We start from the raw sequence: 6000 nt of genomic DNA on the forward strand, positions 1-6000 counted from the left end.
CTTGCTCAATTTTCTCTGCATTCGAGTTGTCCAGGTCTGTGCTGTTCGAATTCGATCAACTTAAAAGTCTCCTTCAATTTCTTTTGATTCCTTCTGTTGGTTACTTTTACTCTATGTCGGTGCTTTTGGGTTCTGTCAATTATTAGTTTGAAAAGCTTTGTTTTAGTATGTCACACATTTATAACTTCAAGAGTTTTGGAATCAAAAGGGTATTGTTATTGCAATATTGCTGTTTGATGAGTCACTAGGTCACAGTTATAAAAATTGCTTGTTCAATAAGCCACCATGGTGTGGTTGTGGTTTATATTCAAGATTTAACTACGACGGAGCTGTAATACCCCGAATTTTCGGGTTCGTTTCGTATAATTCTTGTAAGTTATCAAACTTGGAATTAGAATAAAAACGTGTTTTTCGTGTTCTCGTCGATATCAAACGAAATGAAACCGACTTCGGAAATTTAAATTTAAAAACGTTACGTTTTCTGTGACTCGAGAGTCGACTTTTATTCTATCGCTCATCCCCGAACATTTCCTTCACGGAAGTTGAAGAGCTCTTCGATATGAGTTCGTAACCTTAATCGGATGTCGTATGTGGAAATTATTATCGACGGAAGTTGGATTCCGATTTTGGAAAATGTATAAAAGGAGGTTTTTTTGGGGACCCTAGTTTCCAAAACAAGAAACTCTATCTCTCTCTCTCTCTCTCTCTCTCTCTCATCCCGCAACCTCTCTCCTCTCCCCCGATTATCTCTCGTCGCCTCTCCTCTTACTGGTGGTGACGGGGACTAACCCCGGGCAGAGCTCCAGTCGTGCCCAATGAAGCACAGCGTCGGCTCCGTCGAACTCAACGTCGCCGGCGACGTAGGAGCTCGGGACCACGTCGATGAGTCTTCCCTCTCCCCCTAGGCACAATTCCTGGTGAGGCTTGAATCGAGCCGCTTCAGCTCCGATCTCATCTCCTCGATCCGAGACCTTGCGGCGGTTTCCGGCCGGCTTTGGAAGAGCTGAAGGTACGGTTGCGATCTCTTCCTCATGCTCTTCACTTTTCATGTTGGATGTTTGTTGTTTTGTTGAGTTTTTGTCGGAGGTGGTGGAGTGGCGCGTGTCGCCGTGTGGGAGAAGGTGAGGGCTGTAGGGGCTAGGTTATCCAGGTACGACGGCGTAGGAAGTGGAGTTGCGGGTTTTTGGGGCTGCATCTGAGGTCACGCGCGCCGGTTTGGTCAGCGCGTGAGCCCCACGCGCCGCCACGTGCGGCGGCGCGTAAACAATAATTTCTGAACAGTAAATTTATAAAAATAATTTATGAGCAGTAACTTGTAAAAGTAGTTTCTGATCAGTAAATTATAAAAGGTAATTTCTGAACGGTAAATTGTAAAAGTAATCTCTAAATAGTTAATTGGTGAATAGTAAATACGTGAACGGTAATTATGATGAGCAGTGATTCGGTGAATAGTAATTATGTGAAGAGTGATTTAGTGTACAATCTTACATTAACAGTAATTACGTAAAAACCATTATTTGCTGAACAGTAAGCAATTGTACTGATTCGGCATCTGAGGTTTTACATAACATTTCTAACCGCTTTATTATTTAATTAGGTGACCGACAAAACGAGTGAGGGAATTTCTCTCGGTGTCGTGGTAATTACGCTCAGGAAAATAAGGTGAATAAATCTCACTATGATGAGTCTACCCTTGATGGTGACTCATTTACGTTTTCAAAAAAAAAAAAATCGAACTATGATATGTATATAATATAGTGGGTTGTGTATGTGTATAAAATGGTAAATTGATATATATATATATATATATATATGTGAGTTGCTATATTATATATTGTTACGTTCTTATTTCCAAATGAATTTGTATTGTGGCAACTATATTTATATTGTTGGGCAAAGTTTGCTTGATTGTAGTACAATAAACATGTGTCGATTGTTATATTGTACGAGGTTTTAACGTTGAGTCTTGTTAAAATATTTTCTGGTCTTGAGATGTGTTGGCAGTGGTCGGAGCTCTAGTCTGTCTACCGGTGTACTGCATGAGGGGTAACAGATGGGTTACATGGGTCTCATGAGTACCCATATTTTTGTGTGATTTTGGGTAACAGATGGGTTCCCATTATCTGTTGGCAACTGCATGAGGGGTAACCGATGTATACCTGGGTCTCATGAGTACCCGTATTTTAATTGTGATTGGGTAAACATATGGGTTGCCCAATGTGTCATGAGTATTATATTTTCAGATGTTATTGGACAATCAGATGGGCTGTCCAATGTTTTACAAGTACATTTATTTTGAAATGTCATTCGTATTTTCTTTAGTATGCGGTGCGTTATACTATTGGTTTACTCATACGAGCTGTAAAGCTTACCGGGTTTGTGTTTACAATCCCGGTGCACCTATTCGATGGTGTATGAGATAGTTCTGCAGGTGCGGATTAGCAGAATCGGAGGGCTTGGTTTGAGAGGATTTTACATTTCCATTTGTTATAATACTTGAATTATAAACTGGTTTTGTAATAATCAAATCGACTGAGTCGTACTTGAACTTAGTTTCATTACACTGTGACTATAAGATAATTTCAATGCATTTGAGATTGTTTTAGATTTTTTCATGGCTTCGATTTCGAATTTTTATCATTCGAAATTTCAGGATTGTGACAGTTGGTATCAGAGCGTAGGTTGCGTATTTGGTGATTTATCAATATCATCCAGGAGCGATGGCGCAACTGCAGAGGATTCCCATCACATGCTCTTTTGTATTGATATGTCACTGGATACGCAAGATTGTTAGGAGCCACACCTTAAAGCTTGGTCCTCTAAATAGTAGTGTTGTGATAACACTTCGATGATTCATCTTGCCTTTAAATATCTTGGCTATTATATGTTGGATCTATTTTAATTGGGTTCAAAATTTTACATGTATTGACTAAGTGTTTAAATATTTCAAGGTGATTAATTTAGAGAAGGGCCGTGCGCAAGGCCGAGAACGGGCAACAGCCAGAGGCCGAGTAAGGGGTGGAAGCCGGGTCCGCAATGTGGAGAATCTCTATGAGGAGGTGGCACCGCAGGTTGATCCCGAGGCCGTCGTTAGAGATGATGGTCGTGTGCTGAAGCTGATCAAGGATATTAGTAGTTTGTCAGCGCCATCATTTCATGAGGGTCTGAATCATATGGTGGCGGATCATTGGATCGAGAGTATGGAAACCTACTTCGAGATGGTGATGTGCTTGGAGATTGAGAATAGGATGAAAGCCACATTCTTCTTAAAGAATGATGTTTATGGATTGGTGGAAGAGTATAAGACGGATTGTGGATGTGTCCACTCTGACTTGGGAGGGTTTTGTGGCACTCTTTCAAGAAAAATACTTTCCATCTACAATACAGGAGGAACTGGAACTTGAGCTCCCTTATCTGGTGCAAGGAGATATGACCGTCAGGGAGTATGAGGCCCGTTTTGCACAGTTGTATCGGTTTGTTAGGCCCATGGGTGCGACCTCCTTGGCTCAGAAGTTACTATGGGGACTTAAGCAAGAGTACAAGACCATCATATCAGCGCTTTGTCTGTCTACTAAGGAGCTGATGTATGAGAGTGCCCTGAATTTGGAATAGGCGAATAAGACTCGAGGAGGAGATATGGAAACCATGGATACTCGAGGAAAAGGCAAGGCAATCAGTTCAGGCAGTGGGTCTGTAGGACCGAAAAGTGGATCTTGGAAGAGGCCGAGGAGCTATTACCAGAATTCAGCTAAGGCGATATCTCCATCTCTTAGGACCGCACCTGTCAGGCAGTTGGCATCAGTAAAGTCTTTCGTTTGCGGCTAGATGGGTCACTGTGCTACAACTTGTCCGAAACCGAGGAAGGCGGGTTGTTTTAGGTGTGGGCAAGTGGGACATATGGCTAGAGATTGCATCCGTCCTCAACAGGGTAGACAAGAACATCAGCAGAGGCAGTTACCTGCGGGCCAAGCTAGAGTGTTTACGGTTGGTCAGCGAGACATAGGTGTGGAAGGTACCTTATCTATTGTTAACTATCTTGCTAGAGTAATGTTTGACACAGGAGCATCGCATACTTTTATTGCTAGTTCGGTAGTGGAGATGTTAGGTTTGATTCCTACAGCTCTTGGAAACTCTTTATGTGTCAGTTCACCTCTTGGAGTGTCTCTCGAACTGGAGACAATCTGTAAGACTTGTCCTATTGTGATCGGAGGTAGAGAATTCTCTGCTTCTTTGATAGTGATTCCGGACCACAAATATGATATGATATGATCTTAGGAATTGATTGGTTGAGTGAGGCCACAACATGCAGTGATCGATTGCTTTGACATGATAGTGTTTTTCCATAGTCTCAGAGAACCAATTTTTCGTTATCGTTGCCTCAAGTCGGATAATGCCATGAGAGCAGGAGTCTTGGCACATGTAGAGACTGTGGATCAGGAAGTAACTATTGCAGACATTGTTGTAGTATCCAAGTATAGTGAGGTGTTTCAGGAGATACCAGGTTTACCTCCTCGGAGAGTTGTTTATTTCTGCATAGATGTTGTACCCGGTACAACATCGGTGTCGAAGGAATCTTATAGGATGGGGCAGAACGAGTTTAAACAATTGAAGGTGCATATAGATGAACTTTTGAACCAAGGGTTCATTAGACCTAGTGCCTCACCTTGGGGTGCGCCAGTGTTATTCGTAAAAAAGATATATAGTTCTCTGCGGTTGTGTGTGGACTACAGGAAATTGAATAAGGTGACAATCAAGAATAGATTCTTTGCCTAGGATTGATGACATGTTCAATCAGCTTAAAGTGGCTATGGTATTCTCTAAGATCGATCTGAGATCCGGTTACCATCAACTCAGGGTGAAGGAAGAAGATATCTCAAAGACGGCTTTCAGGACCAAGTATGGACACTATGAGTTTGTTGTGATGCCCTTTGGTCTAACGAATGCACCTACTGTCTTTATGAGTTTGATGAACCAAATATTTAGCCCGTACTTGGATGAGTTTGTAGTAGTGTTAGGGGATGACATCCTGATATACTCCAAGTTCCAAGAGGAGCATGTGGTACATCTGAGAACGGTGCTGCAAACTCTAAAGGAAGCAAATTGTATGCCAAGCTTGAGAAGTGTGAGTTTTGGAAGGAAGAAGTTAAGTTCTATGGTCATGTAGTCTCAAATATCGGTGTATTAGTGGACCCATCAAAGGTAGAGGCAGTGAAGAGTTGGAGTCGTTCAAAGACCCCTACAGAGATTCGTAGTTTCCTTGGTTTGGCAGGTTACTACCGGAGGTTCATTGAATGGTTTTCTAGTATTGCATCGTCTTTGACCAAGTTGACCAACAATGATGTTCAGTTTGTGTGGACATAAACATGTGAGGAGGCCTTTAACAAACTAAAGATTAGATTGACTACGGCTCCAGTGTTGACAATTCCCACTAATGAGGGTGGTTATGTCATTTATAGTGATGCTTGGCACCAAGGCTTAGGGTGTGTGTTGATGCAGCATGGAGGTGTGGTTGCTTATGGCTCTAGATAGTTAAAGGTCCATGAGAAGAACTACCCCACTCACGATTTATAGCTCCCTGCAGTTGTTTTTGCCTTCAAGATTTGGAGGCATTACTTGTATGGTGAGAAATATCTGTTCTCACAGAAGGAATTGAATATGAGGCAAAGGAGATGGATGGAACTCCTTAAGGATTATGACTTCACCTTGGAGTATCACCCTGGAAAAGCAAACATGGTTGCCGATGCCTTGAGCAAGAAACCGAGGGGTATGATAGCTTCTCTTATGGTTCAAGAATTGATTTTGCTCAAAACTGCATTTGAGTTTGATCTTGTACAATCAGGAAGAGAACCAAGGGTCATTCTTGGTAGTGTCTTAGTGCAGCCTACATTACTCTCAAGGATCATTCAGGGTCAGGCAAAAGATAGATTTTAACGAGCTAAGTTGGCAGATCTCGTGGTAGATTCGCTTGATGAATGTCCATCCGAGTAGTGGAGAGTTGGA

Source organism: Argentina anserina, chromosome 3 (genome assembly GCF_933775445.1).
Source record: "Argentina anserina chromosome 3, drPotAnse1.1, whole genome shotgun sequence".
Classification (NCBI taxonomy): domain Eukaryota; kingdom Viridiplantae; phylum Streptophyta; class Magnoliopsida; order Rosales; family Rosaceae; genus Argentina; species Argentina anserina.